Raw genomic sequence first — 15,669 nt, 5'->3', positions numbered from 1 at the left:
TTACTTACTGCTGAAAACATTCTTATCTGATCAAGAGCTTTGCGATAAGCTTCTGAAATACCTTGCTGACCTAGCAGAAAAATCCACAGCCATTTTGACTTCCTAATCAAACTTTCAGGAACATAAGCTTTGCAGGCATTGAATCATCTGTAGTACATTTTAATGCAAATGAACAACTATCTATGAATGTATATTTTGGTTATATAGAAGCTTTTGAAACCTGAATAGTTTGCTTTAGATACAATTCTTGACTTTTAGGGTGCACACACACAGCATAATCACAGTGAGACTCTTTAAACATGTCTATGCCTGGGCTCCAACCCTGAAGAACACCCCTCAGATGAGGTCAGAGCACCACGAAGTTTTAAAGCTGCACAGATACCTGTGAGCTACAGGGCTGATCAAGGGGTACACTACAGCCTTCCTTAGCAGGGACCTAAGCTCAGCAAACCGTATCTCCTAGGTACTAACACCTCCAAGAGTCAGACTGGAAAGACAAAATAGCCTTATGGGAAGTGAGGCATAGCTCTAGTTATTTTAATTCAACAGAATTATTACATGTAATTACAAAGAAATTTTTATCAGTTTCCATAAAACACAGGAGTGGTATGTGGTCTCAACTGTAAGTCACATGGGCTTCCTCTTTTATTCGGAATTGCACTTGGTCTGGATAAACCAGCACTCAGCCTGCACAGGAACCAGAAATATCAGAACTGCTGCATAATGATCCTGCTTTAATAACTCCGAGGGCCATGACAGCAGTGTGATAAGATAGTAGGGGCTTCATCAGCTAAGACCAACACATTCACATATGGACGGACTAGAGCTCTTCTGATGACAAGCCAACTGGCTAACTCCCTGCTTTTTGAAATGCTGCCATACGGTGATGTAAAGTGCCCGCATGGTAAGATCAGAATCACTCACATTGCGGACCCAACATGCTTACTGTGAATTGGTAATATTTTAACTGTCTGTAGTTTCTTTGTCAGAATTATATATTTGCTTCAATTTCCTCTATAGATTTTTAAGTAATAAATAAATATGCACAAAGTCTCAAGGGTTTGTTTTGTGTTGTGTTGTGGCTTTCTGGGTTTTTCCTTAGCCAGTAGCAAAATTTTCATGTGCCAAATCAAGCTTATGTTCTAGAGCACTGGGTGACAGTTATTGCTGCATGATCCCAGGTTCATATATAGAGACTCTGTTCATTCCTCTATTAACCCACCTTTGAGAAATAATAGCTGGGGTTCACATTATAACATCTGCTGGTGCAATTTGCAGCAGCCCATCTTCAGGCTGCAGTTTTAGTTTTCACTAGTAATAATAACGGTATAGCTTTAATGAGCCTTAGCTGTACACCAGACACTGCTTATACTCTTTACGTGAATCCTTTTATGTAATCCTCACTACAACCCAGTGAGGGAGGATAGTAGTGTCCTGACCATTTTACAGACTAATAAACTGACTTTGGGAAGTTAAAATACTGGCCTGAAGTCAGAAAGCTTCAGACCTCAGTCATTTTTGATGCCGGAAGTCCACCCCCTTAACCACCATGCTGTGTTAACACCACTCACCGTCCGCACTGACCAGCCGTCTTTGTCTTCGGGGCATGTTATGAGAATCTTTGAACAAATATTCTATCATGACTCACCAACAACATACCCTTCAGACATATTCTGCTACAGCATCAGCTTTAAAATCTTTTCAAAGCATATATGGTCATGGGTGTGCGTTGTCCTTCGCTCTGCGGTCACACTCGCTGAATCACCCCCAGAGATGCTGACGTGGTAGAACTGGAATCATTTGCGTTGCTTATGTGACCCAGGCTGGACAGCTCATGTCTCTAGGCCACGGTTTGCACATGTGTAAAGGGATGGTATTCATGCTCCCTTCCCATGCTCCCCAGCAAGTCAGTGCCTGGGAGAAGCACTTTGAGGATAATGGGGTGCTGCACACATATTTTGTAACTTTCTTTTCAACACAGCCCCCCTGACTGATTTCACTCTAATTCGTGGTCACAAGTCTCCAGGTGGCCTTCAGCGCTGCCCAGCAACCCTACCACATGCTCCATGTCTGTTAGCTTTCCTGTTCTTCAGTGTGACTGCTTCACATTATCTCCACCCCATCTCCACCTCCATTCTCGCTGACGACTTGGCCTCACACTTTCTCAAGAAAACTGAAGCGACCACAGAGGTTTCCCTTATCATGGCACCACCACAACTACCAGCCTCCGTCCTCTCTGGCTTCCATGCTGTCACCAAGGATCAGGTGTCCCACTGTACAGAGACCCGGCAGCTCTCACCTCCCCTCTCCTGTCTGAGGGGCTTTGTTTCTCCAATCACTCCTTCTCTTCAGCATCACCCATTTCCCACTCCTCTGGAGTGTGATCTTGCACCTCCCATGGTAAATAAACAGAAAGAGGAAAAAACCCCTCCTGGCCCCAGATTCCCACACCACCACTGTGCTATTTCTCTGCTCTCCTTAACAGCGACACTTCTTAAAGTAGTTCTTATTGTCACTGACACCGCTTCCTCATTTAATACCCTCTCCTCAGCCCACTTCTGCAGGTTCCTGCCCCCCTACGCTTTCACAATGCAGAATCCAGTGTGCGTTCCCATCCCTCATCACATCAACCTCTCAGCAGAAGTCAACAGCGTCCACAACTCTCTCCTCTCTAAACACCTTCTTTCCCTGCCTCTTCACACACTCTCTTGGTTCTGTTTCCTACTTGCTGGTTGCCTCTTGCCCAGCTCTTTCATCAAGTCTGCTTCATTTTTCAATTTTTCGTTTGAACAATTATTCGATCATGACTCACCATCCACAAACCCTTCAGCCATATTCTGCTACAAGCCTCAGGTGTTTGAGTGGCCTAGGGTGTGTGCAGTGACCCCTTCTCTTCCAGGTCTGCACACATTCTCTCAGGAGTTCCATCCAGAGTTATGGCCTTAAATATCCCGGACACACCAGCCGCTCCCTCTCCCTTGAACCAGCTATTTGGACTACTTGGCACTGCTACGTGGGTAGCGAGCACTCATATCAAACTTATGGCCAATTGCAATTCTTAGTTTTCCCTCCAATCTCTGCCAATCTTCTCGATCTCTGTAAGTGGTACTGCGATGGTACCACCAATTAGTGCCACTAACTAGTACCACTCACTCATAATAGAGATCTGGAATTTACCCTTGGTAACTTTCTTTGCATCACCCCCACTTCTCAACCATCAGCAAAACCTCTCAAGTTCACCTGTAAACGCAGCTGGACTCCATCCGTTCCGCCCCACCCCCGCTGACACACCTTGATACAAGCCATTCTCACCTTCACATGAAACAGAAAGGAAAGCTCTTCCTGAATTCCAATAATAGTCATCACAGGAGAGATGGGTTTCAACATTCATCAAGGGACGCTAAAACCAGTGAAAGTTTCATGAGCTACAAGATATTCACAGTGTCAAAGAAACTCCCCACAAATTAGTTACTAACTACAAAGGGAGAAACAGTAACTTTGCAGAGGAGAAACCTGGGGGGCATCACCCCAACCAGGTGATCAAAGGCAACGTGATGGGATGGGACAAGCCAAATCATACGCCCCCGGAGAGCTTGCACTGAGACGGACTTAGCAGTACTTCTCTGATACTCCTGCCAAAACACCCGACATGCACCTCATCATCAGGAGAAATCAGACAAGCCTAAACTGAGGGGTATTTGATAATGTAACAGGCTTCTTTTTTTTTAAATCATCTAGGTCTAGAAAGAACAAAGAAAGCCTGAGGGCTATTGCAGGTTGGAGACTAAAGCCACAAGACAAAATTCATGCAATTCTTGATGCTGGATCGGGTATGGGACCTGGGGGAAAAAAGGTAGCTAAAAAGGACGTTATCAGGACATTTGATGAAATTTCAGTATGGACTACAGATTAAAGTAACAGTAGTATAAAAATACTAAATGCCCTAATTTTTTTATAAGAGTTCTGCAGTTATATAAAAATGTTTTTCAATCTAGAAGATAAATATTTGAAATACTTAGTGTTAAAGGTGTATGATGCCTCCACTTTATTTTCAAGTGGTTTGGAGAAATATTCCTATATAAACTTGTATAGTGAAAGACAGATAACAGCACATAAATGGGACAAAAAAATGTAAGCAATTGGTAAATTTGTGTGGCAGTGTACTGTTTGCATTCCTTGTGCTATTTTTGCAACTTTTCCATAAGTTTGAAATCACGTCAAAATACAGTTTTCAAAACTCTATGCACATTTGATCATGTCCTTCTGCTGAATACCCCTCAATAGCTCCCAACATATTTATAATAAAACTCAAATCCTGTCCATGGTTTCCATAGCCCTACATGACCTGGTCCCTGCTTGCCTCTCAGATGTCACACCCTGTCATTCTTTCTCATCAACCAGGTGGGAGTCTTTCTGGTCCTGAAACACCACATTCATTGTCATCTTAGAGCCTAGAAGCTGTCTCTCTACCTGGAATGCTCTTCCCCTCAACTTTGCACACTTTGCACACTTTACATTAGGTATTGGCTTCAAGGTAACCTCCTCCAAGAAGCCTTCTCTGACCACCCTGAGTCCCTTCCTCTCACTCTCATCCCACCCAGTATTAACACTGTGCAGAGCACTTACCACTCCATGTTTTTCTTATTTGTTGGCTTATTATCCTCTGCCTCCCTGAGCTGTCAGTCCACAAGAGCTGGTGTTTTGTCATATTCACAACCGTATCCTTCATGCCTGGAATAGTGCTGGCTCAATAAAGAGTTGCTGAATGAAGCTGGGTGTTTGTTGTGTATTTTGGTAGTGCTGTATATTACTTTCATATTGGAATAAGTAAGTCTCCCTCTCACCAGTCATGCATAATCTTTTCTATGTAACTCCAGGGTTTCTGTCCTGGGAATCATTCTGGTTATATTCAGAACAATAGATATTTTATTTCAGTTCCTTTTTTCTAGGGAGCCAAAGCTCATTAAGCCCTTTCCCCATTAGGGGCCTTGGGGACCCAGGCAATTACCTAGAGGACAATGGGCATTATGTGCTTCGATGCTTCCCAGAAATGATGCCTGCCTCTCATAAGTGGCAGGGCCTCCCTATGTAGTTATTCTTTGTATCCGCATTGTTTTGGCACCACTGATGAAAGATCTTCATATGTCAATTCCTACAAGCCATACAATAGCAATGGGGACCGGGAGAGAAGTTTGATCCTCCTGTCTTCCGTCAACTCTGAGTGGGGTCTCAGATTTGCCATTTGAGTTCTCTGTGGCAGCTGCTTCTCTTTGAATTTAAAGAGTGGCTCTTTCAACTTTGTGAATGAAGCCTGGGGCCTACAGAATCAGAAACCTGGGCCTCCTTCCTGCTGGTAACTGAGCTTCACAATTTCCTGCATCAGATGCAGTCAGGAGCAGCAGTGAAACTCTAAGGATGATGTGTTGTAACAAAGACACTTGATCTGGTCCATACAATTCATACCTGTCATCTTCTTTCATTGACGCCAGGATGCCTGTCAGTAGGACTGCCCTCAGAATTGTCCCCAGATGCTCAGGGACATTGAGTCTCCCTGTTAACCCAAATAAGGCAGGTAGCTGCAACCAGAGAGAATGCGAGAAATGTGCGCTGACATAAAAAACAAGCCTCTCCCAGGGCCTGTGGTCCCTAAGAGGTAGGTGCTGCTTGCCACGGAGTGACAGGGACAGATGTGTGTGGTGAGGGGAGGCTGTTCAGAGGCACCGCTGGGCACGTGGATTCATTACACCGCCTGATATCAGAAGGGCGGTGACTCCTTGCGGCCTGAGGGAAGGGAGGTCATAAACAAGACACAGGCGATTGGACACGTACGTGTGCATGCAGAGATGTGCACGAAGGGACATGGCAGCATGGGGCAGGTGGAGTGCTCACACTTCCCCAGGTGGCTGAGGGACCTCCACCTGCACCAGGTTCCCGTCATGCACGCTGCTGCACGGGAGCCACCATGACTGGCAGCCTCCAGATTCCATGCCAGCAATAAACACTGCAGAGGAAACAAGGTTAAACAGTGGATGGGAACAGGCTGAGGAGGATGGAGGAGGCTACGGGGTGGTGGTGTCTTGCTTCCCATTAATTACCAGCTGATGACCTTGGCATTGACCTCAACTTACTCATCTACAAAATGCAGGTAATAGTAGTGCCCATACCATATGGTTAATGTGAGAAATAAATGTTAACATATAATAATCCTTAGCACTATGCCTGGTATAAAGGTAAGCCTCCAATAGATGTTAAGTATCACTGCATCTTGATTTAATCATCAGGCACCTGCATAATCTCAGTTGCATCACTGCTGATTTCACCAAATTGAAACCCTTTCGGACACTTACATCCTGGCCCCTACTTGTCTCAGATCTCACCTCCTGTCACTCTTCCTTACCTGCCTTGTGTGAACCATGCAAGAAGCCTTTTGCCCCTGAAGCACAGCAAGCTCACGCTCATCTTGGGGTCTCTCTGTATATTAGGACACAGGTTTATATGCCATATTTTTTTGCTCAGCAAGGAGTGTGATGGGCAATACATGAAGCCCAAATTCCAAGTACAGGATATACTGATGAAAGAAAACAAGCAAGCTTAGTGTAGCCCACCTTGGACGCTGGTGCCTGTACGTGGGACATCAGTTTTCTTAGAGTTGACAGATCAAGCATAATGCTTGGGCTCTTTTGTATACAGTGAGAACTACATCGGGATAAACAGCTGGTTAGCTCTATTTTAACGATGAGAAAACTGAGTTTTAGAGAGGTTAGCCTTACCAGAAACAGCTTATAACTAGTAGAGCAGGGTCTGGGACACAGACCTAACTTGAGCCCAGAGCCCTTCTCTTTAACCACAAGCCTTTAGCAGCATAGGGATTCTCAGCATGGGTTTCCCATTAGTCTGTGGGACTATGTGATCCTATTCTACGCATGAAAAGGGCTTTCTAACAAGGAGGGCCACTCAGAAAGCCAGTGTTGAATGGCTGTACTTATCTGGCCCATGTTGGTTTAGTACAACTTGGCCTCTCACCCTGGAAAGAAAATACTTAGAGCACCAGCCCGGAGCACTGCTGCTCCCCAGGCCCCTTGGCTTACCTGGCATCGGATCTGCTTTCTGACACCCCAACTTCCCCGACCTTCAACCAGCTCAGGGCCTAGGCCCCAACCTCCATCCATAGTCCCTTCCTCTATCTTTCCTCCCCCCACCCCTGGACACACACTCTCTCTTCTTTTATCAGAAAATCTCCTAGTAGCCACCATATCCCTTGCCACTAAAGTAGCGCTCTTGGCATCAGCTGGGAGTTGATTAGAAATGCAGACTCTCAGGCCCTCTACCTTCTGTACCTGAATCTCCGATCCTCAGATGATCCACAGCCCATCAAGGCTTGAAAAACACAGATCGTGACCACCTCTGGACAAAGCCCCCACTAGCTGCAAAGATAATAAAGTAACCCCACTGTTTCTGTCACTGTGATCTCCCAGCCCCTGCACAGTCCAAACGGCAGCCTCCAGCAGCCCGAATCAGCATTTTGAGCAGTTCCTCCTGGCTTCTGCTGCTTCCTCCGGAAGTCCAACCTTTCAACCCAGAAGCAATTAGTTGGATTTTATGAACAAGAATATCCTTTGTAATACTTAGGAGTGCTATTCAGATGTCAACCGATATGTGTCTCAGTCACTACTGTTCTATAATATGTCATTGGTGGGTACGAATTCAGTACTCTGTCCTGAACTAGGGGAGTCTGGTGATTTCCATTTAGGAAATAGACACAGCAAGCCGAGAGTTAGATCATAAACTTTTCCTGCCTAGTTCTGCTATTTTCTTGCTAATGATTCTTAACTGTCCAGCCCTTGAACTTCAATGGTTGGTAGAATAATATATTTTAAAGCAAGTTAAAAAGATTTGCATCTGTTGCATAAAGCCATTTCCAGGAAGGTTAAATGCATTGTTCCAAATTGCAATTGGAGTTTGCAAATTCCTTAATCCTGCACCTGTACATGGTCTAGAAGCAGTATTAGTGGTGATAATAACACTATCAGTTACAATGATTAAACCCCACTTCCTTTACAAATATTATTGCTAAGTATTAAAAGAGTCAGATACTATTTCCATTTTTACCTTCCAGAAAACTAAGGTCCCGTCAATGATATGGTAATCATGGCTGAACTTCAGTAACAGTTCAACCAGTCCAGCCTCTATCCACTCGGCTCCCAACACATACATATACAGTGATATTAAACTTGGGTTCACTGCTAAATGGGCTAAAAATAAGAATGACTTTAGTCAAATGAAACCACATCAGAGATTTCACACCAAAAAAGTCACTTTCAGAAAAGGAATGCACTGAAAGGTCAGATGGAAAGTTCCCCTTTCCCACCCCCAAGCACTCAAAGAGCAAATAGATAGAAACCACGGCTACTGGGGCCAGGCTCTTTAAGAAGGTGGCTGTGGGCAAGAGTGACCACTCCTCTCCTCTGATCTATAGAAACTGTTTTAAGAAGAAACAGGAAAATAAGTGCCAGGATTCAGGAAGGTGGGAGTTAGGTGATTTTCTGCCATCTGAGGTCAAGTGTAGGGTACTTAATGTATTTCCTCTATAAACCGCACATCAACATTCTAAAACAGAAAAATAGTTGGGGGTAGGAGGCTTGCCTGAACTGACTCTCTTGATTTTTCTCTACTTAACCTTTCTGTTTTCTTTGCAGTATCTATCCAAGTTTAACATCTCATCACACAGAAAAACTGATGAGAAAAATTAGACAATATCTTTTCTCACACAGCTACTAATCATCAGACAGTCCACATTTTTCTAATGTTCCATCTCGTTCCCTCAGTAATTTTGACTTTGCTAGTAAAGCTTAGGCAACAAAATTGTACTTTGAGATAAATATTAAACTTGACCAACGCACTGGTGGGCAGCCTTCCCTTGGCAGGAAATGAAGTGAATAATTAGAAAACTGGAGAAACATTTTCCACAGTCCTTGCTTCCTCCTCTACCTTCTTTCTTTTGTGTTTAATTTCCTCACACAAAGTACTTTTTATAATGCTAGGTCTTAGAAGCATTATAAAACACTTTTATAATTTTGTCAAGTTACAATTTTATAATTATCATTATAAAAGCACCCTTATCTCTAGCCCTGAAATAATCGACCAGGTGAAGGGAGGTCCCTGTTTTAATTCTGCCTCTGGGAACATTGTTTTGTCCTTTCTCTCTCTCTGTTCTCTCTTTCAAAGGAGGTGACTGAACACCTCACATTCTTTATGTTAATATAAAGTCATAAGAATATATGTTCAAATCATTTCATTCTGCCATCTTGAATGAAAATCCTATCTAATTAATGTTTTCAAATGGCCATTTATCTATGATTTAACATTAAAAGCTTTAAACATAAGATTAGCCCAGATGAGTTCTATGGGGGAAAAAGACATCAGCTTATTCAGAGGAGTCTATAGTATTTCTTTTTCCAGCTGAACATTCGTTGACTTTCCCCCTCTTCCTCCTCAAGTTTTCCATCTCCTCTGGATGGAGAGTAACCCTGAATGTCTGAGGAAACAGACTTGGGTGTTTTCTTTGGGGACCCGCATGAACCAGCAGTGCAGTGCATCGCATTTACAAGAAGCCTTCCACGTACGAATCAGTTGTAGCTTTTCCACTCTACCAGTCCCAGACGTTATACTGCCCATGGGCCTTTGGTTAACGTAGTACCAATGCCCCAAACAGAAACCGACAAAGCGGCCAAGACATAAAGCTTAGTCTTTTTCAGCACTGACTTCAAGCTGGTCTAGCAGTAAAGAGCAAATCGAATTTCATGGAGAACTTGGCTGTCAGCCTAAGGCTGGTTCTTTGAGACAGATTGGAGTTTGCACTTGAGGGTTTTCAAGCCCCCAGGCTGTAATGCAGTACCTCTAAGTGGTCTGTGCAGTGGCCTGTGTTCTTAAAGAAGATTGGCCTTGAGGGGTTTTACCTTTCAAATTAAAGCGGGAGCTGGAGGTGTGGGAGGGTCCACTGCTGTGCTCTGAAAGAGACTTGTCCTGGTTATGTCAGGAAAGAAATTTGAAATGACCAAGAGAGAGTATCAAGAATCTAATATTTCAGAATAAGGAAATGTTAGAAAGCCCAATGTCACACGCTTTGGAAGCTAGGAAGTCCTGACTACAGACACCAACACATTTACAAAATAGTCTGTCCATTCAAAACCAGCTTCTGGTGAATTCAGACTTGAGCAGGGCTTTTTTCATAATTCAACCTGGAATTATTTTTCATTTGATTCTGTTTTTGAAAGAAGAGGAGTCTGGAATTTTAAAAGTTTGCATTTCAAGCTCTCCATTAAAACAAGCCATATATTTTTCTAAAATACATATGATTGAGGCTATTCAAAGCTCCAGCCTTGTATCCAGGTTATAATCTGCTTTTTCCTGTCTACCTGTTTCTGGCCCTAGCCTTAGGGCCTGAAGCACAGGTGGAGATTAGGTTTTGCCTTTGTACTGGAAAGAAGGGGACTGTGGTTCTTGGACTTAAGGGTGGGAGAGGCCAGCTCTGGGGAAACATAAGACATGAAGAAAAGGGAAACTGTGAAAAACAAAGGCCCACTCTTAGAGCACATATCATACTCACTGGGCAGCTTTCGTTTTTAACATAGGCCTTTAAATAATGATTAAACCTGTATTACTGCAGGTCAATAACAGCAATCCATTCATCTATTCTAAATCAGATCGACTGTCTGCATGAACTCATCACACCAAGTAGGGGTTACATGCTCCCCCAACTTGGTCCAAGCCTTCCCACGTCTTCCTTGGCTTCACTTTTTTCTTAGCCCAAGGTCAAAACACTATTATTACTCTAAAACTGAGCTATTACATGATAGCTCTAGTGTGTCTGCCTGCCTCTAGTCTGTTTTCCTCATCCAATCCATCTGGCACCCCATCCCTGAGCTATTATCCTAAAACTCCATTTTCCCATCACATTAGCTCCATGAATAAGAACAAGTAACGGCTTCCTAATGTCCTTGCTCTTCAGTCTAGTGTTCCAGGGCCTTCCTCCATCTGGCTCTGCCTCATTCTTGCCGCGTCTCTCCCCACCCATCCCTTTGAGGGAACAGCCTCCCGCCAGTACTCCCTAAGGGTGCTTTTCTCTTGTAGGCCTGGTACGTTAAGATTCTGAGTGGTCACCTCTTGGGGGAGGAAGTGGAAGAGGACACCTGAGTCACCTGAGTGGGGCTGAGCTGGCACCTGGAGCTGGGAAAGGGCAGCCATTCCTCGGCCTTAAGAACTATCAGACGTCTTTGCTCTGCAAAGACTGAGAGCAGAGATGCCCACCTCTCCGCTGGTCCCAGGACTTCGCTCTGTGGGAACAGGGCTTGCCAACTGAGCCTTCTGTTAGCTAGAGCAGCCAAGGCTTGAGGCACAAGGCCCCTTTGCCCACAGGCTCCAGGGAAGTCAAGTCGGATGTTAGCTCGGCTGTCAGCCAGAATGATGGGGATGGAAGCTGAGCCTCACCCCCCTTAAACCATGACTAGATATACTTCAGGTAAAGTTCTTCAGATGCAACTCGGGTGCCATGGCCTCGGGAGGCCTTCTCTGAGCTCACGTGCTGTCCATATGACCTTCATCGAGCATCCTTAACATCCCACAATGATCTAAGTCATCGCTGTAATTCATGTCAGGCAGTTACCGGCTTTTTTGCCTGTTTCTTCCACGACAGAGCCCTGTGAGGGCTGCTCACACAAGGCCTAGAGTGTGGAGCAACTCAGTAAACAAAAGCAGGCAGTTCTGAAAGGGAAAGCCAGAGGAAGAATAAAGTGGACTGGAAGCCTTTCTTGCAAGCAGGACTTGGTCTTGCACAAAGTTGCTCCACAGAGCCCAGCCTCAGACTGCATGTGAAGAAGGCTCTGGCTGAGTGACACAGTGACGGATAAGCTAATGTCATTGTTCATATTCTGGTGTCCCTTTCATTTCTTTCTCACATTAAATGTGAATGTCCCACACTGTTACTACTACAACTCTACGAGCTGTAGCTTCAAAACTAATGGTTAAAGTTATGCCGACCGAATTTTCACACGCACAGCTTTAGGGCAACGTCTTAGTTTGCAAATAGATTCATGTTGACATCCTGTAGCCTGGTGCACCTGACTTGGGAGCATTTGAAGGGTTAGCGGTGACCTGATTTCTAGGTGGGGCTATAGCAGCACCACAGAAGCTCCCCTGACTGGATGTACTGCTGGCGAGAGAGCGGGGCTTGCTGTGGCCTTTTTGCATACACACTTTATTATGCACACGTATTCTAATTTAGAGCACAGCTAAGACTGCTGGTTGGGGAAATCTGGCCTGCAGGGTCCAACTTCAAAAACAGAAAAAAGAGAGAACTCCCAGTTCTGGTTTCCACTTTGGCCTTAAGCAGCTGCTATTGTGCTCCATATGGCAGGACATATGCTTCTCACTGCACGCATTTAAAACATCTGAAAATAATAGTTTCCCTATTGAGCAGCCATTAGAGATGAGGCAGCATTTTCTGAGCAAAGGCTGGAGCCAGTGGCCGACCAAACGGGCAGTGTCAGGAGGGCAGCAGCCACCACTCGCCGTAGCTCATCTTAAGGCCCGAAACAGCCTCAGGTCTGCGGGCCGGGATGGGCGGCAGAGCGTCATTGCTGCCATCCCCTGCCCTCCGCACAGGCCCACAGACGGATTTCCCTTTCTGGAGTCGGACTTTCAAAATAAGAAAGAACAAACTGTGTGTATTACACAAAAAATATGTATTGAGATATACGTATTTTAATAGGTTAATTGTTGTGATCTTATTTACACGTTTTATAAAGTAGTTTTTAGGGCCTGGAGAGTCTTGTGTACATTGTCAGTGAAGTGGCAGAATACGCTTCCCATAAATTACCCTGGATTAGGCTTTTAAAAATAAGACAATAAGCCCGAAATGGAGTTGCTTGTGTTAAGCTCCATGTCTGCAAACCCAGGCTTACCTTAATCACAGTTTGGGCTGAAATGAAGCTAAACCTTAAACAAACTGGTCCATCAGGACGTGCCTGATCAGCTCCAGTCTGCTGGTCTCCCTGGTAGAGCCCTGCCCTCCCCTAAGGGGGTGCAGCCTTGCACTAACCACCCCTCTTTTCTGCCAGTGGAACTTTCTTACTCCTGTCCCCACCTGCCTGTAAGAGTCTTTCATTTCGTCCATCTCGTCAGAGACGTACCTGCTAGACTGGATGTGGCCCAATTCAAACTGATCTTTTTGCTCAAGAAAACTCTTACCATTTTTAACATTTTCACTCAGTTTATCTTTTAACAGGCTGCATCCGGCCTGGCTAAAGCCACAGGAAACAGCTCAAGGAAGGGAGGGCTGCAGTGCGGCCCTGCTGCGGTCCTGGATGGCCCAGAGTCGGGACAGGGAATGGGTTGGCAAGCAGACGGAGGGCCTCAGGCAGGTGTTCGGAGACTTTGGGGCTATGAAGGGGTAAAATGCAGAGAGAACGCTGGAAGAGCCCCAGAGAGCCACATTCATAATGGACGCTGTGCCAGCTGAGCCCAGCTCCCCTGACAGGCCCAGGGAGAGGACCCTCCCCTTGGAAGCCCTGCTGCGGGCTCTTCTCTGCAGTCAGCGGGCAGCCACCTTCGAAAAACAGTTTCAAGTAAGCCAGGAGGAGCTGCCCAGGACTCAAAATGGAAAAAAAAAAGAAAAAGAGAAGGGAAGAAGGGAGGGAAGGAAGATGGGAGAAAGGAGCATGAGAGGAAGGGAGCGGGTAAGAGGAGAGGAGGGAAGCAGTAGCAGTGGTAATGGAAAGCTCTGGAAAAGGTCAGCACCCAGACCTGCTCGGTGGGAGCGCAGGGCACCGTGTCCTCTCTCATCTAAAGTGGCACCTGACGCACTTCAGATCCTGCCTGTGCTTTAGTTTTCCTAACATCCCATATGTTTCCCTTTCTTACCTTGTTTTATTCCTCCCTGACTAGAACATTTAACTCCATGAAGGTAGGAAATAGCATGTATTCTCCTCGCCACACTATGCCCTCTAAAATGAAGTGTGAGAAAAGTTGCACTCATGCCCTTGAGCTGAGGTGAAGGTTCGGTCAATCAGGAGACAGGGCAAAGGAGGCGAGCGGACTCCACATGCCCTGGCCCCATGAGGAGGCCAGCTCCCCTGAGGAGGCGGTGGCACACCGCCCCAGCTCCCTGGGCAGCACCAGCCACCGGGGTTCTCCTGGCCAGGCTCAGGCTGAACACTGCGCCCGGCTTAGGACACTCAATTCTCACAGCAGCCCTGCGAGGCACGCACTATTTTTCACTTTGTATTTTACTTGATGATTGCGGAGCAGAGGTAAAGAATTAGGTCGAGCCATCTGAAATTGTCATTTTGTACATGAAAATGATCAAATATCCATAGTATTACATGGTTTAACCTGACCGTGTGCCCCAGATGATGCATTTCTTCAGCAGCAGAATGCCGATGCAAATGCACGTCTCTCTGTCTGACTCCAGAGGCCAAGTTCAAGCGCAAAGCCATTCCTGGTGGAGGGACACCCCAGGAAAGCCATGTCATTAAATCTCATTAGAATATTCATACAATGAGACCTAGAGAAAGAAGAGAGGATTGGAAATGATCGCCTGTGTGAGCTAAAACCATATGGTCTTCCCAAAATACCTCAATTTTAAAATGAAGGATCCTTAGTCAGTCTCAAAAAGGAAGGAAATTCTGACACCTGCTGCAACAGGGATGGATCTTGAGGACATTATGCCAAGTGAAACAAGCCAGGCACACAAGGACAAACACAGATGATTCCGCTTAGATGAGGGACCTGGAGTGGGGAAATTCATGGGGGCACCGAGAAGAAGAGCGGGTATCGGGGGTGGGGCAGAGGGAAGAGCAGCTGTTGTTTAGCAGGCAGCGCATCAGTCTGGGGAGATAAAAATGTTCTGGAGATGGGTGCTGGTGATGGTCGCACGGCAGCGTCAATGTTCTTAATGCCACCGAACCGTGCACTTCAAAACAGTCCAAATGTAAATTGCATGTTGTGTGTACTTAACCACAGTGGGGGGCAGAAGAAGAAGGTGGTGACTCTTGCTTTAGTCTGGACCTGCCTGGCAATAAGCACTGTTGGAACGTCAATGCTAAAAGCCTATTATTTCAAGTCTCTGCCTGTCTGACATAAAGCGCACGTGCACGGACAAAGATATGTGTGTGTTAGTACTATATGCAAATACTACTGCCACTAGTAGAGGCAGCTAACATTTATCGAGCACTCGCCTGAGTCTCTGACTAAATGTTGTACAAGCATTAGTGAATTCAAAGTTTCCAAGGGCCCCTGCAAAGCAGGTACTTGGACGATCTCCATCTGTTTCCTGCGCGTTCCCCTCCAACCCGTAGACCTGTCAGAGGGCAGTCACCCTGTCTTCCTCCTAGGTGGGCACTAGCTCCAAGAACAGAAGACTACAATGAACACCGATGAGAAGCAGAGGCTTGGAACAACCCCTGATTCAGGCCCGCGGTAAATTTTTATTATGTGGATAACCTCAGGACCGAAGAAGAGCCCTCCAGTTTTCTGATTATATTCCTTCATGTTTCTGTCCTCAGAACTTATATATGGGGAAATGAAAGAAAAAAAAAAACGGTGAAAATTTCTGCCAAAAGGCATCCAGATATTTTTACTAAGTAGAAATGTGACTAAAGACAGCCCACAAAA

Source organism: Manis pentadactyla, chromosome 12 (genome assembly GCF_030020395.1).
Source record: "Manis pentadactyla isolate mManPen7 chromosome 12, mManPen7.hap1, whole genome shotgun sequence".
NCBI lineage: Eukaryota > Metazoa > Chordata > Mammalia > Pholidota > Manidae > Manis > Manis pentadactyla.
Note: the sequence above shows the minus strand (reverse complement) of the source record.